The 17,396-nt window shown below is 40.1% G+C and overlaps 1 long non-coding RNA gene across 2 annotated transcripts in view; it reads left to right on the top strand.

Moving 5' to 3' along the window:
• Window positions 1-17,396, top strand: part of LOC148323328 (uncharacterized) — a 104,070-nt gene that overhangs the window by 14,434 nt on the left and 72,240 nt on the right. Inside the window, exon 1 of one of the 2 annotated variants that reach the window (XR_015846506.1) lies at window positions 432-1,082. The exons of the other annotated variant lie outside the window; for it this stretch is intronic. This is a non-coding gene — a long non-coding RNA (uncharacterized LOC148323328). Of the gene's footprint in view, window positions 1-431; window positions 1,083-17,396 lie in introns of those variants that run through there. 2 annotated transcript variants of the gene reach the window in all.

The following is a 17,396-nucleotide window of genomic DNA, read 5'->3' as shown; positions in this document are numbered from 1 at the left end:
AATGTTAGGGACTTTATATACTGTAGACTAAGCCTCTAAACACAATACACACAAAAGAGTCACTCTCTAAGCTACGCGCGTGCGCAATCGCGCACTGCTTGCACACACTCAGCGCACAAGAACGTCTATGCAGCGCACAAAATAAAATAAAACAGAAACGCATTACTTAATATCTAATTTTAGAACTGATATAATCTAGTTAATTAGACCAGTTATATATATATATTTGGTACCATTTTGCAATGTAACTTAATGAGTGACAGGTGTCCAGCCAATAATGGCGTACAGTTCGTGTACGGCTACGCAGCCAATCAGAGCAGGACGTCGCGAATGCGCCCTGCCCATATGCGCCGTGCAGGTTAGCTAGCTAACAACAGTGCAGCGGAGTTAAGAGACGCAGATGCTAAACCCTTATCATGGCGAAACGAACGGTCAGTGACGCATCCACTCATCAAGCCAAAGTAAAAAAGAAATGTGGTTCTTTTAAGATGGAATGGCTGTCGGAGTATGTGAAAATAGAAGAACAAGCGGTGAAACTGAGTGAGATTTTTTTCCTTTTCGAGTGAGAAAGGTTTACTCTGCAAAACATGTTGCGAAGCCAAAGTAGCAAATGAGTTTTCCGAGGGAAAAATGTGGACTGAATGGAAGTTGGACTACCTTAAGCGTCACATTCAGCAGAAATGTCATTTGAAAGCTGTTGGAATTGTACGAAGACTCAAGATGGGACAAGGGATCGGTACATTATTGCGGGAGAGCGCAAAAGACCGAGAGAAAAAGAACGAGCTGACACACAAAACAAAATCTGACCCCGAGCAAGTTAAAGTTCTCATTGACAATGTTTGAGCTAAAGGAGATCTCACAGCTTGTGGATATTTGTGCTACATTTCAAGCTTCCAGTGCAGATTGTGAAAGAGGATTCAGTTTAATGAATCACATCAAAACGGCATCCAGAAATCGTCTTGAAGTGGCACATTTGGACCAGCTGATGCTCATAAAGTCAACGCAAGTAGCAGAGGCAGTCATCAACCTGGACAATGTGTACAAGCATTGGAGAAGCAAGAAGGACAGACGGGGACAATGAGGTAAAATTTAAATCAGATTTGTGCATATTCTAGTGACATATATTAATCATTAAATGCTGTTACTATTAGATAATTTATGGGCAGGGTTTCCACTACATGTAATTCCTTTGCAGGCGTGATACTGGTGTGTGGCCACAGCGTGCACATCTGATGTTGCTCAGGGAGCTTGTGTGTCTGCTCAGACACATGAAAAATTAAGTTGTCTGTAGTTTTTAACTTAATACATTAGTCATTACTTTTTTCCCCTCAACATTCATTTTTTTCTTTTCATTGGGAACATAATACTCCTTTGTGCGATTTCAGTAGTATTTTCAATTAATATTGGGAAATACGGCATTTTTCAGCAATTTGTTTAATTTATCAGCCGATGATGCCTGATCAAAAGCACACAAAAATAAAGATTGCCTATGAAGGGGTGTAATTTTTCCTTTGACGAAAGATGAGTGAAAACATTTGAAGATGTACCATAAACTGAAAAAAAAAATGGCTCATTGCTCATTTACATGTTCTCCGCAAGAAGTGTAGCTTGCATGCTTGCTCGTAACATTCAATGAGGCTTCTGCACCTCTCAGCAGGTATTTTGGCACATTCTTCATGAGTTGTCTGCTTTCGCCACACTGTATGGTTCATTTTCTTCCACAGATGTTCAATAGGATCAGGTCTCAGATGTATATGTGTGTTTTGGGTCATCCGGTTGCATGACCCATGACCTGCGACTGAGACCAAATTTTCTGACTCAGGGCAGCACATTTCCCTCTTGAATACCTTGATAGTTTGCAATTCATTGTACTCTGCATAGATTCGAGAGACCTTGTGCCAGGTGTAGCAATGCAACCCCAGAATACAACAGAGCCTCCATGTTTCTCAGTAGGAGCAGTGATATAGTGATAGAGCTGTCCTCCCCTAAAGTTTCGGGTTGGGTGCCCACCGTGTTCCTGGTTAAAAAAAAAAAAAACGAGTCTGGAGCCCTGGACTCACTGTTCATTATTTCAGTTCTTATTGATTTACATATCTAACGAGCAAGTAAAATACTTAGCTACAACTTTTCCATTCTTCAGTTGCAGATATTTTCTAGCACAGACTACAGAATTGCTATATTGCGATTCATTTGAAAAATATTGCAAGTGCTGTGCAAGTCCCGCCCCCTGTGTCAACCATATGGAAGATGACTAGACTGTGATCTGTCTGACTTTTCGGGATAATTTGTCAGGCCTGCTGCGGTGTGGGCGTGAACGTGTCAATCACCGCTCTGACAGGGCCTCGGATTGCTTGTCGTGTTGCCCGGCAGCCACAGAAGCGGATGCGTGGAGCTCGAGGGCCAAGCGGGGGTCAAAATCTGCCCACCCCCCTCCCATCGTATGTGGTCGACGAAACGTCGCTTCGTTGGAGGTCAGTCGGAGGAGCTGATCCAATTCTGTGTGTTTGGGTGTCGCACAATGATGTGCTCACCTCTGTCACATACAGGTCAGGAAAATCGGATGGAGGCTCACAACAATGTGGCGGGAGGTGATCGGGGGGTTAACGTGAGAGGCTGACGGAGTGTAACCTGTGTGGGTGCGTGCGCGTGTGTGTGAGAGGGCACGTATGTATAATGCATGGAGACACCAAACAAGGTTGTGTCCATCTTTTCTTCACTTGTCACAATGTACCGGACACCCAGTTGACCCGTAAAGGCCCCTTTAGGGAGGTACTGAGGGGGTGACTTTGTCCTAGTAGCCTTCCATATTCATTGTTTCTGCTCTTCCTCGACCCATTATCACACTGTTTATGAATCGTACTGTCTTTCCAAATCGATTTCTCCGCTGCCATCATCGGGGACACGTCTCACCTTGCTTCTTCGTGCCAATCAGGTTTGTTTGTGTTGGATAATCCCACGTGGCCTTGTCCTTAGTGTGCGCTATATAATACAAATCCATTAAAAGCCATTTCTCTTGCTTTACCTTCACTCGTGGGAACAATGCGACGCACCTGAAGACGGACACGCGTGTGTGTCAGTAACTGTGCATTCAACAGCATAAAGAATTGTGTCCGTTGGTGGTGTCAGCAAGGAGGGCTTGACAAATGGATGTGAAAGAAGTCAAATAAATCACACATTGTGTATGATTTTTTTTTTTTTTTTTTGCATTATATGCAGTATAATACAAATATTGAAAGACTGAGCAAAACATCACAAATCAAGCGTTTCTCCAGCTAGGCGATTTGAAATTTAACAAAGAATGCATAGAAAGATATTCCAAAACACCAAAAGTATGTTTTGATTTAATTTGGAAAACACGAATAAGTAAAATGTGAAATGTTTGTAGTCAAAAAACAACAGTGAAATCCAGTCTTGGGCCAAAAATGTATAGAAAAATATCCTCTTAACCTGGAAATACCCAAGAAAATAACAGGACTATTCGAAACAGTCTTCGCAACAGGGGGGAACTGTGGGCACCGGGTACCCTCCATGTTCTTGATATATCTCACAGTGATGGGACATTGTGATTTCCTTATGTTGGCGAAATGATCATTTGAAAAATGTGAACGCTGGTAGAGATTAATTGAATCAAGTGTTGCATATTGATTTTTTTCCCAATTATTTTGACATTGTACTGATTAATTATCAAATAAAAGAACTGCCGCATAGTGTGTATCAAACCTGTTACGTTTTGCGTTGTTCAATAGTAACGACATTCACAATGGTTGGTGACTTCTGCTTTACATTAAGAAATTTAAATAATTCAACGATTCGTATAGTTATTTTACTTATGTAAAGGAGTAAGAACGGGGTCGGGGCAGACAATTCTTATGAATAAGGCCGGAGGGTCGAGGCCGGAACGGTACAGAGATTGCGGCTGGAGGGCGGGGGGGACTGACGGGCAAAAAAGGGTCAAGTGCCCATCTCTGCAAATAAACAAGTGGATTTCTTCTTTTTATAGCATCAACAGTTTTTATTTCCTAAATTCGCATTGTGTATAGCAGCAAATTATTTTCCCTGCCTAGAAGCTTATTTAAATTCATTTCAAGCAAAAACAACTAAAAACTACTGTATTGTAATTTTGAGATTTATTGTCAAAGTAAGAACTCAGGTTACTACTGTAAATGCATTACTGAAAAATTATAAATATTTCATACAATATGAATTTATTTTTAACCTTATAGGCCTCTCCTCGTGGCTGACGTCCCAGACAGAATCCAGACATTTATTAATTTGTCTTCCATTTTCAGTTGGATTTAATGTTGATTATATTAAAATCATTTGTGATATTTATCACACTAATGAAAATTAAATAAGAAAATATAGCTAAATACATATAAAACAAACTTGCTATTCTCAAAGTGGACTTTAACAGTAAAGTTAAATAAATTCTACCTTAAACTGGTCTTACATAAAGTATAATACAAAAACCTTATTAGATTACTTACCGTTTTAGTCAATCGTTTGTTATGAGAACAGGTCGAGCAAATTGCTTCTGGAACAAAATAATAAATATCATCCGATAAATAAATATGTTGCAGCTTTGTGGTGTGACTAACATTGGTGGCTCCTGCTTCCAGCGAGCATTCACCTTGTCCAGTCAATATTCCATAGAAAGTGTCGTATGGTGAACATGTTCCCTAGATGAATGCCAACTCTGTCATCAATGTCATGTCACTGATGTCAAGCCTGTGCGTGCGGCTCGCTTTAAGCCGCTCTGATTGGCTGAGAGGTGTACCTCAAGTTTATGTCTCTTAACCTCTTATGTATACTCTTTTCTGGCCCAGAGGCTCACATATAATGTACACTAAGTGTCATGTGTGTGCGCGCGTGTGCGCGTATTGAGCTGCGTCGGTGTCCTTGAGTGTGTGCATGTGAATCCAGCGAGAACTGCCATCTGTTGATGAAGGCCGGGAGACCGTTGGGGCCATGCCGCCCAACTCTTGTCACTGGCAGCTGTGTGTGTTTGTGTATCCACGTTTGGGTGTCAATTTTGGCCATCAAAAGTTGTTACAAAACAGCAACGGTTGTCATTTGTTGGCACTTGCTGCTGGAGAGCCAAACGCTAAGGGGATTCTGTTCTACTGAGAATTGACAAGGATTTTGTACAAAAACTCGAACCCCGAACCGCAGAACAGTGAAGCAGATGTGTTTACCACTTGAGTTGATAAGTCGGCATGCAGTATTTTGAACTATATTTTTGTGGCTAAATACGACATTTTGGGTATGGGGGAAGAAATCCAGGACAAAAAAAAAAACAGAAATATGAATAAATATTGAAAATTTGAAAAAAATTTCTTTGCTTCAAACTGTTTATCGGGGTAGGATAGTGGATCTTTTACAGTAAATGCATTAAAAATGTAATATTAAAAAAAAATGAAAAACGTGTATGTATATTTATTTATTTTTGCACGTACAATATGCATGTATTTTGTCCATATTTAAGAAAGCATTTTTGTCTGTTTAGGGAGTACATCTAACATCTATGACATGAGATAACTACAATTATAACTCCCCGTTTTTTTTTCCTTTTCTTTTTTTTGTGTGAAAAAAGTGAATTTGAACACAACCTAGATGTGTGATGCTCAATGGCACAATTTATCATTCTCTCTTTTGGTCCAAATTTTCCTCATGAGCAAAATCTCAGTTTGAGAGCCTCTCGACAATGAACACCTTCAAGGCTATTCAACACTTCAGATATTCCCATCAGAAAAGTATTTTTTTTCCACGCAATTCAAAATTTATTGGTCACCACCAAGGCTGTTTTTCCATCGGGAGGCATTTGTTGAAAGATTGATGCCGTCCACGACACATCCAATAAGAACCATTTTGGAAATGAAATAACATATTTGAACAATCACAAGTTTTCATTTTCTGCGGCGACATAGTGTGAGCTGCTTCTAATAATTTGAAAAAAAACACTAAATATAAGGGAACCAAATAATTATAAACAGCTGTAAATATGATTAGACTATCATAACAATAAAACGAAACCTTACATTAAATTTTCTCTTCTCTCCCTTGACTCATACGCACCCCCCCCTCCACTGCCGCACCCCTTTTCCAATCCCAAGGGCAAGCCAGTGGCTGACAGCTTTGTTTGTGTTCTCCACTAAGTGATTTTTAATCAACTTGTCTGCATGAGTCCTCCCGAGGGCCCAAGCGTTTAAAGACAACCGGGCCTGCTTGGACGGCTCCGCGCGACACTGGACAGCCTGGGGATTCATATTCATTCATTATTTACGTAAACATCTTTTGAAAAATGATCTATCAAACAATCAAAATAATCACACGAGCCCCTTTGGGTCCTTAAACCAACATGGTCGCCGCATAGTTCAGTTGTTGGTGTTCATCGAAACACTCTGATGTCATTCAATAATGATTATGATGTTGGCACACATATGACACTTTATTAATTGTCAATTTCATTCATCATTTATCACGCTAATAGCGAGTATAAATCGTCAGCAACCTTGTTCCGCCGAGAATTTAGAAGGATTTAGTGCAAAACACAATATGCTTTAATGAGATGTTGACAGGAAAAGCTGAATTTTTTTATTATTTAATCATGTTTGTACGCATGTAATTACAATTGTATATAATTACTGTTAATACAATTTTTAATAGCTCCCCCCCCCCCCCCCCATACAAAATACAACATTTTTAGTTTACTTGCATTTGGCTAAGAGTTGCAGTTGATAGCACAACCTTGTGATTTTAGCATGAGACTCGACATTTTTTATTGTATTTACTGTTTTTATGTTATTTACTTATTGATTAGTTGTCTTTGTTTTATTTGTTATTTGTTATATTTATGTTATGGATTTGAGATAAAAAAAAAAAACAAGCATATAAAATGGTCATGAAGCGGCAGAAGCAATAAGCAAGTTGTGTGAAATTTCACACCTTTGAGTATAAAACCATATTTTGCATTGTAATTAGTAGAAATACCACACAAATGATAACTGCTCTTGTTTGTCAAACGCCTTTTTCACATGTCAAATCGTATTCTCTTTATAGTTGTGTTAGTGTTAATATTACATTGACAGTTTATGTTGGATATTCAGCATATATTAAGACAAGATGATACCCCGTTATTTATCCCCAAAGGGGAAATTAAAACGTTACAGCAGTACAGCGCACTTTGAACATTGTTAAACAAAATACTTCGATTAAAAAAAAACTGTTTTATCTTCTGCCACTTGAATGGAAAAAGTGATTTTGTTTTTGGCACAACGGCAGATAAAAATGACCAAAATCTTACGCCATACCTAACCAGTGTAATCACCACGTGAGTGAATTAGATTAAATTTAGTCATTTTGAAATGAAATGACCCAGCTTGAACGTAGGTAATCTTAAAAATAGAGGACCAATTCAATCGCACGCCAGAATGTAGCCTGAAACAAGAACCGCTGTGAATGTGTGACTAACTTGGTTGTGTGGTTAGTTTGACACAGTTTTTGCTTAAAAGTTATGTTTTTTTTTTGTTTGTCTTTGTCATTTCCAAGTAGTGTGTAGTTCAATCTTTATTGATGCAGAATAAAAGAAAAATCATATTTAAGTGTCTGAATGAAGGGGAGGGAGTTCACTGCTGGCCCGAATTGAACGACGAATGCTTTCGGGGTCAGGGACAACATAAGTATGCTCTGCTCGTCTCACTTTTACCTCTTTCAACACGAACATTGATGAAGTTGAGTGGTATTTTATTTAGTTTCATCATTTTTTTTTCACTTTTTGAAGGACTTCACTTTTCTTTGGAGGACAATGTAGCGAGTAAAAGAGCTTGTTTCTCAGACATTTTTCCGAGCTTTAGTTTTACCACCGTGGCCGTCTTTGGGCAGAGTAGAGCAATAATAATAACGACTTTAGTCTGTTAAGGTCTAATTAGAGTAGGATTTTTCATTCATTAGATGTCGCCATGGTAGTTGTTTTGCAACAATGCCACTCCATTCTATTCCAATTTTTGTACGCACAAAACATGTTTTCGTATGCGGTTTTTGACATTATGCTTACGTAGTTGTGGCATAAATCTAACGCCATAAAATAGGTTGATCATATCACCAAGGCCCACTGCGTGACACCGTCGTATTGGGAACACCCCGGTTCTAACTGGATCCTTCTCATTGGTCGACTAAACACTGTCAGGAACGCCCCAGTGGGCGTTCGTGTGTCTTAACAGTAACGCCCCGGCTGCAGTCGGACCCTTCTCCCATTAGTGAGGACCTTTCATTTTTGTAATCAGATGTTGGACTTGACCCCTATTGTTATACCTAAATCTTAATTGTAAATTATAAAAAATAACGTAAAATGTTGTTAAATAAAATAGATCTTCAAGCTGTTTGTGCTATATATATATATATATATATATATATATATATATATATACGCACACACATCATTGGTTTAAATATTACAAAATGTCTGACGCCAAATAAATTCTGATGGATCGTCGTCTGGTAGAGATGTTAAGCCAATCGCGCTCCTTATTATGAAGTGGGATTAGTCTACAGATGATGTGTGTTATTATATTATTTACATGTTAAATCCCAGACAGAGTGCCAGCGTCTACTCAACCTTATCAAAAAAATCCGGCGCGTATATACAGGTAGAACAAAGACATGCCACTTAATGTAATACGCGAATGTGATGCTGGAGACTGGATTAGTCTATTTTTTGCTTTGTGATTAGCAGTGTGTCACAACTGTATCAGGAAGCCAAGTGAAGGGACCACGGCCTGAATTCCGTATGCATTCATGTTCTTATTTATTTATCTGCCGTTGTCTCGATCCCGAGCAAGTCAAGGACTCTGGCTTTATGCGAATTGGTCACGTTGGCAGACGGATTTGGTGCATTCCCATTGTTAAACAACCTTCAAGGAGAATGGCTACTGCTACCCAATATTACCTATCACGCTGTTCACCACGCACACTGACGTAAGAGATGAGACATGACAGGCGAAAAGAGAGAGAGCTCCCATGTCCAGACTGTCACTCCTTGTTAGAGACAAATGATAAGGGTCTAGGTTTGAAAACGGGAGGAGAATTTCAGATACATTTCCATAGGAATTTAAAATCGGGAATTTGGGAAATATTCCATTCCATGGGAATTATGGGAATTTATCAGGTCATTTCCAGGAATTGAGGGTTATTATTTATAGGGCCTGAGCTATCTGGATTTTTTGTAGGCTGATTCCGATCTTTGGCAAAAAAATGTTCAGATAAATGATTAGTTGGCCATATATTTAAAAACTAAATAACTTCAACATTTCAACAACAAATTGCTCTATTGCGTCTACTAAATTCACAAACACGCTGAACAAGACCATTGCCCTGTCATGAAAATGAAGATGCACCTGTTTTTACACTGAGCGTCGACTACTTTATGTCACCAAATTTGCATTTAAATCGTGGGTGAGGCATATTGTTCGTATATTGAAAAATTTGTAAGTCACTCGTATCTCAAGGCACCGCTCGAGGTAAATTTGTGGAAAGTGAATGTCAAATAGGCGTCAGCTCACATAATGTTCAACAGGAGTCAGGGCATGAAAAACTAAATAGTTGAGTTTAGTTCTGAGCTAAGGTGGAGCAATATGCTAAGCTAACGATAGCATGCATGCTTATTTCTGTGTTGTTTCTGTAACAGTTTTGGAGGACAACTCTGGAGGTTAAAGGAGATACTTGATATAAATGTTACGTTATGAAACATTTGCATAGTTTCTCCGCATGACTGCAAGAGAACACGTGAATGTCATTTTGTTATAACCAACGTTTTTGTTGGACAGCCACCCTCGTTTGTGACTTGTCGTGTTTCTCAAATGTGGGAGTGACAGAAGTGAGAGTCGCCATTTTTCATGGGAGGCATCTGCTGACTGTGGCACGGGATAAAATGAACACGTTCGGCAAACACCGCAAGCTCGCGCCCATTTGTCCGGTCGCTTGCTGTGCTATGTAGCAAGCTTCGGCTGTCTCTGGATCTTCCAGAAGCAGCTGCGGAGGCGCGGAGATAACTCTTAACTTTGTTTTGACACTTTTGATTAAGGACCATTGAAGGAACACCTGTATGGCGGGCGGGAACAATGCGCCGAGCCCATAGAGAGATTGATTTTGTGCATTAGAGAAGCAGCCTTTGTCTAAAGCCACGAGGCCCTTTGTTATGCTAACCAGCCGTGGAAGATTTCCAATTCAATTTCACCTGAACGCTGGTCAGCCGCGCGCTCCATTGTATGGCGTCCCCCGGGCCCGGTACCCCACCTCCACCAAACCCCCCGCCCACTGCTGCTGCTCCCCTGTCGTCTCTCAAACTGCAATTCAGCTGCTGAGAGGTGTATATGTGTGTGTGTGGCCTAGATTGACAGGCAACCGGATACCATTGCCACAACATCGGAGGCATCCCGTCCTTGTGTGCTCAGCGGGCCACAGAGAGGATGGCGGCGAAATGAAATGAGACGATATTAATTATCCTAATCCTGATAGTCCTCTCTGGAGCCCCCCCCCAGGCTCGGCATCTCAGGAGAGGACCCCGTACGGTCAGACAGAAAGAATGTCAGAGAAGTGAATGGAAAGCCAATAAATTCATCGGAGAATTTAACAAAAACGCTGCTTATACTGAATAAAGTGGATCTATTGTTTGGTCTTTCACATTTACTTTGATTGGCCTTCCATTCCCAGTGCATCACTTTACTCCCTCTAGAAAAATGAACTCTTCTTCCATCATTTTTTTTTTTTTTTTGCTATCTCAATTTACTAAACCTTAGAAATGAATGTCACGTCCCGGTCTCCTTAACGTCGGAGGATCTGCCCTAAGCACGAGTGAAGGATGCGTTCTGAAAATTTCATGTTATAATCACAGAAACATGCACCGAAAGCATCCGAAGATATAAAAGCTCAAATATTTTCAATGCTTATGCATCTTCAGATAAAAAATTTGTCAACAGAAGCAAACAAAATGAATTTGAATGCATACTGGACCTGATCAAATGGACTTAAAATGACAACATGCTAATATTAATTTAACTGCAACATTTTAGGGAGTGGTTGTGAGCATTGAGGTGATTCAAAAGATTGTCTGAGTTGTATTGGTGTCGTCTGCATTATGTGAAGACAAGGTCATTTCAGATGGTCCCTGATTTAAGATGGTCCCGGTGTACGGCATGAAGAATAAATCGTCATATGGCAAAAGAAGGCACACTGCGTTACTGCAGTTTTTCATTAAATTTAGTAATATTCAAAAAATGTTTTTACTTATAATTTACTTTGAGTATCACTTAATAAATGCATTGGCATGGGTCAGTGATGGACTTGGGCACGTTCAGTTTTTCATATAAATTTGCATTTTGTCGCCAACATAGGGATTGAAGTCCATCTGAGGAAGCCAATATTTCGGATTCAACTCATGTTTAAAAAAAAAAATAAGCGGAATATGGCTATATTTCTGATATGGTCTTCATGGTTGGTGAAATGGAAAATGGGCTGTCTCGTGTGCGGCGCTTTTCTAGATTTGGTACTCAATGCGCTTCACACTGTTTCCTCATTTACCGAACATTACCTAAAAGAACACAAAATTGACTGAGAATCAAATTTTTCTCTGTTTACTTGGACTAACTATCGTCATTTTAGAGTAAAATGCAGTCTAGGGAATTTACTGTGTTTCTTTGCCGCAATTTACTGGAGTGAGAGATACAATTCACGCATTTATATATAATGAAAAGTATGTACGCTAGCTATAAATTCTGTGAGTTTTGGTACTCGGTGAAAATACAAAAAATTTTCAGAGAATAAATATTTTACCAATTTCCTCACATTGTTTTTTTTTGCCTCTCCATGCATACATTTGTAGCATGTCACATGCTATTTTAGTGAATCAGAAGGCTGAAAAGATTTCCATTACATTTTGCACTTTCGGCCGAGTGTTATATTAAAGGTGAGCTTGAGCTATACAAGTCCGTGTAATTCCTCCATTTTAATCAGAAAAGGTTTTGAAATATTAGGCCCACTTCAGTACGATCTCTTAAAAAAATCTGATAAAACTAAAGGAGGAGCTTTTTTTTTTTAATTGAATATCTCTCCTGAAGAGCGGCTGATAATTGAACCGGCGGAGCAAAGGCTGGCCACATGAATGGGCCTGCATTACGCGGAGATTTGCATTAAGATCAACTTTGTATGCTGCGCATTAAGGAAAAACTTATTAACCTCCTAATTATGTCGATGGCCTTCTTATATTCAGTATCATCTATTTGATAACATGATTCTTCATTGGTCAACAACAGAAAAACTCCCCCCTCATCGCACTCGCAGTACATCTCGGGGTCCTTGTTGCTGTTTAGCATTAATTGGTTTGTCATTTAGCAACGTGTTTGTATGGTTGTTTTGCATCACGATCATCCGTTGCGCTGTAATGAGGCAGAAAGTCCTAATCCTGGCCTCAAGTGCAGCGTGCAGTTTATTATTGAATTTGAGCGACAATCACGCTCGTTTGATCCGTGATTCAGAGTGTGTCGCTGTTCAATTGTGATGCGCTCTCGTAGGGGGAGGGGCTTTGGTTTAGGGGGTAAGAACTAAGTGTAGAAATAGTTTTCGTTTCTTGTTCTTAGAGGGTCTTCTCTGAGGAGACCCCTGCAGGCACTAAAAACTGACATCCTAAGCCCCACCCCAGACCTAAAATCCCACCCCCACCTACTATCGCAAAGACGAAAGCCCCTTTTGCCATGTAAAAGCCAGCATTTCCTTGCATCACTGCCTGTAAAAACCTTTTTCTTGTCATCACAGGTAGTATGTGTGAGTCAATAATGCGGAGAACACTGACTTAATGATGGGATATTCAGACTGCACAAAAAGGCAAGACTTAAATAAAAGTGCAAATCAGAGGATTAAGAATATATTCAGCTCTGTAAATGTGTTGCAATGCCAGTCCTGGAACTTTTCCGACGCAGCAGAGTGGAGTACCATACATGTGGCGTGATAGTGAGGAGTCCCTTGCACATTACCTGCAGAAGCTTGCATTCTTTCTTGCCTGCGTCGCTCACATGAAAGAGGTGGAGAACATCATTTGATACATTTTCCACCTACCAGCCAGTGACGATACAGTCGACCGTGCTGAAAGGTGGGGCTTGAACAGAAATGGAAGAATACATACACACCAAGAGAATGCAAAATGCCTGACTCTCCAAACAAAATATATACGCCACCAACCCGGAATGCTGCGAAAAAGTCATTCTGCCAACCTTCGTACGTTCGGGGGTACTTTTACGGCCGCTGCAGTGCCCCTGTGTAAGAGTTTCACAATACCAGGACCGAGGTGGGACGTTTCGATGAAAGCGATTGTTTGTAAAAGTGTCTACAGAGCGAAGGCATGTCGCTATAATGACGAACGTGGCAGAATGGACAATGATTGCAATAACAGCAACTGAAAAGGTTGCCAGTGACAGTAAGGTCAAACCATGTGGGACGAGAGTCAAAGCCGAGTGCAATTTACACACACACTGACCCTCTTTCAGGCTGCCTGTAAAAACGGTCTTTTTACCCGTGTTATTTCCTGTGTCGCCGCTGTTCTTTATAAATGGCACAGCCGTTAAATGAGGGCATGAGGTTGACTTGGCAATTTTTACTTTTGGCGGTAATAGTAGTGCTAGGTGAAATTTTGCATCGCGTCCAACACAGCTAAAACTTGACACTTCCTTTTTCTGTCCTGTTGTGTTGAAAACAGTTGGCTCTATCTGGCCAGATGATAATTTAATTTCATTTTGTGAGATCAGAAAGCCCTTTATTGTCATTGTACTCAGTGTGCAACGAGATTAGAGATGCCACATTGCTGTGTGAAAGCAAACAATTCTGTTAGTTTTCTGGGTTTTAACTGAAGGGCAGATCATTTCAGATCTTAAGTTAATTAATTTTTTAATTGTGAGGGTTCTCTCTTGGAAAAATTCGATTTTTGTTGTGTATTTAAAAAAAGTGGAGGTGTCATGAATAGTGAAAGCTCAAACAATTGATGCCCACTTTTATGACTTTTGTCTATATCAAATAGTTGAGTTTAAAAAATAATTTCAAACTCATCTTACAATATTATCTCCCCAAAAAATGAACGACTCACAAATGATTTGATCTCGAGCGAAGGACTTGCCTTTGCACTTCGTAAAAATTCAATTGGGGCTAAAAATCAAGACCTTTGCCGATTGGCAGTTTGAGTTGTTTCGCAACACAGCAGAGCAAATATATGTCTGGTCAAATTCAGATAAAACCATATAATCCCATAAAAAAAATAATGCATGTCATTGGAATATGCATATTTCGTTGGTCATTATTGCGACATCAATTTTTTTTTAAGATTTTTTTTTTTCAGCCCTACTCCATACCAACATCTTGTTTCTCAGTCAAGTGTATCAGTCCACTATACTTTCTTGCCATAAATTACTACTTTCCTATTTCCTCGGGCTTTCGTGTGATACAAAAAAAAAAGCACAAAAATGCACCAAGATTTGGTGAGTTGTTTGGCAAATAGCTGACGCAAATAAGTAAATTTGTGATAAGTGATTCGCAAATAGCCGGCGTTTTGTTGTACGTCCGAATTTTGAGGGTGTCTTTTTTTTTTTCACACAGCAATATTGTGATGCTTTTCATTGGCCAGCGACGATATCTTTATCTTTATCCCTCGCTCTAGCCCATAACCCCCCTCCCCTATACACTCTCAATAGGCTTGCGAAGTGTGAAGTACATTTTTGTTCTCATGTTTTTTTATACCAATTTTAATTCCACAGCTGCATATCTGAGAAGCAGGATTTTCTTGGTTGGCTTCCCAAAACATTTCCTTTCTCTCCATGGTAGCAGCACCCCCACCCCACCCCATTTATATCCTCCCTCACCCGTTCCATTGCCTTCTCCTTACCCCTGCAATCCCTAACCTCTATCCCGCCTCTCTATCCCATCACTGCCACCCTTCCCTTCCGTTGCCGGGGGGGCTGATTATTTTCATGGATGCGCTGCCATCCGCTGCCAGATCTTACCAGCCCGAGCCTCTTCTCTCCGTACCGCCCCTCCCCGCCTCCCCCGCCTCCACATAGCCGCATCCCTCCGCTTAGAATAACCAATCTGATGATGTGACAGTTTCTTTCTCCCCGTAGAAAATCTGCCGCTAACCCTTTTTCACTCTCCCTCTCGTGCCCCCCCCGCCCCCCCCGGATTCCAGCGTTGTTTGACATGTTATGGAAGGGTTTCAGCTTGCCACCTCCGCAATCCTCATTCTATCCCAGGGAAGCGGTTTGGCATGGGAATCTTTAATACTTGGCAGAGGGCGCTGAAGGAGGTGGTGATGGAGGGATGGCGACTGGGGGATGATTTAAAATTATTTTTGTCAAAATACACTCCCTGTCTGCCGAGCTGTTCTAGTTGTAACATCAACTTTGTATTTCAACATGTTTTTCACATAAAGCGCAAAATTACACCAAAGCAAAGGATGCAGCTCTATGTGCTTGACATGTAACAAAGGTGTCTAGTTGATTGTTTCATGCGGGGGGTTGCCATGGCTCTCATAGGCAAGTGAAATTAAGTTTGAGTTAGAGACATGAAATCTTACACAGTAGGATGTGCCCAATTTTGTACTCCGTGTTTTTTGTGTTACCGCTTGGGTACTGACAGAAATTTGGAGAACCCTTTCTAGTGCCGTTAAAAGTGAAGATGTACAAACTTTGATTGGGACTCTATCGTAAAAGGGCAGATATCTGAGCCATAGCTTCCGCTACCTGAATGCTAATATACTTTGTGAAACTCCATATGACCCTCTGGCTTACAAATAACGTCTAAGTCAGGGGTGGGCAAACTTTTTGATTGGAGGGCCACAATGGGTTCTACAATTTGACAGAGGGGCCAGACCAGGATTAGATGGAAGAAGTGTTTTGGTACATCACCTCATGGGAGAAAAAAAATACATTTAATTTTAAACGAAAGTGAACAAAAGCATTACAACAATATATATGTCTTTGAAAAACCACAGTATTTAGAAAATAAAACATTTACAAGGTTTATTCATTTAATTTCTTTCAAGATCGCCGGGCCGCATGTGGCCCCCGGGCCGTAGTTTTCCCACGCCTGGTCTATGTTATACTCTCGTTACCCTTCGAACAACAGGCATATGTGAACATAAACTGTGAAGCAAAACATGGAGACAGACAATTAGTCAAAAGCATGTATTCTTTAGCCTCTGTGAAGATCTAATATTATTGCCATACTGCGAATCCAAGAGAAGAGCTAAGCCCCCAGTCCAGTATAGCTGTCTGGCTTATTTTGTTTAAAACTCCTTGTTCATTTTGCATAAATTCTAACTCACTAATAATATTGTGTAGTAATCCTCTGTATCAGATTTAAAAAAAAAATATATATATTTTTTAAAAATCTGAGCTTTCCATGTTTTTTTTGTTTTGTTTTTAATTCAAGCTGCTGTAACACGTCTGAATGTAGTCACTTGAGAGGAATCAATTTGAGCTGTCACTTGAACCTGTGTAGTGTAAATCCAGTTGCAGGCGGGCTGATGCCAATCACACAACCTCATCTCTGCATTCACCCATTTGTATTTTTATTTCGCTTTGCCCAGCGGTGTGACGGTGGTCATTAAGTCGTCCATTGTCATCACCCGTCATCAGCATCATTGTCGCGCAATCATACAGTTGGGATTTGCCAATTAGGATTCGCTGCTGTTTGGTTTGGATCTTGCAGTCTTGGAGGAGGTTAATCAACGCTCTCTTGTTCCATTGTCTCTCTTAATATGTGGGCCAAAAGTGCCCGTCTGTTTTTTCATTTCATTTATTTCACATTTTCTCAGGCGTGTAGTGTGATTCGTTACAAAAATGTCATGTCCAATTTTCAATTGCAAATGGTGCCACCAAATGAGTGTGGGCAAAAGATTTGGACTTTCCGATAATAGTATTTCAGTGCCTGTTTACGCACGAGGGTATCGCCAAATTTGGAAGTTTTAACACCTGTTTTATTGACACAGTTGTTTCGTTAAACAACATTATAGTTTATCATAAACAATTTTCTGAGTGCCTGTTGCGATAAGTTATGGTCACCGTAAAATTAAATTTGCAGCAGTGCAGGTCTGCCATTTTTTAAAATACTTTTACTGCAAGGATTTTGTGATATTTTTGTACAAAACAATATTAAAAAAAATATTAAATAAAAAACTGTAATTACCTTAATATACTATGGACTCTATTACAGTTGGACACGCAGCACTTTACAGCGGTGATCTGTGATCATCCATCCTTGGAAGTTTGCCTGCAGTTCCTTGTAGACGTACTTTCCGCACTTTGATCTTCTGCATGTAAACTTATTTTCTCCAAATATTTAAAGCTTAACAAATTCATAACCAC

Source organism: Idiotropiscis lumnitzeri, chromosome 14, assembly GCF_059441095.1.
Source record: "Idiotropiscis lumnitzeri isolate Australia: NSW breed Sydney's pygmy pipehorse chromosome 14, RoL_Ilum_1.0, whole genome shotgun sequence".
Classification (NCBI taxonomy): Eukaryota; Metazoa; Chordata; class Actinopteri; order Syngnathiformes; family Syngnathidae; genus Idiotropiscis; species Idiotropiscis lumnitzeri.
The sequence above is the reverse complement of the archived record's forward strand: the minus strand, read 5'-3'. Positions and strand labels throughout refer to the sequence as shown.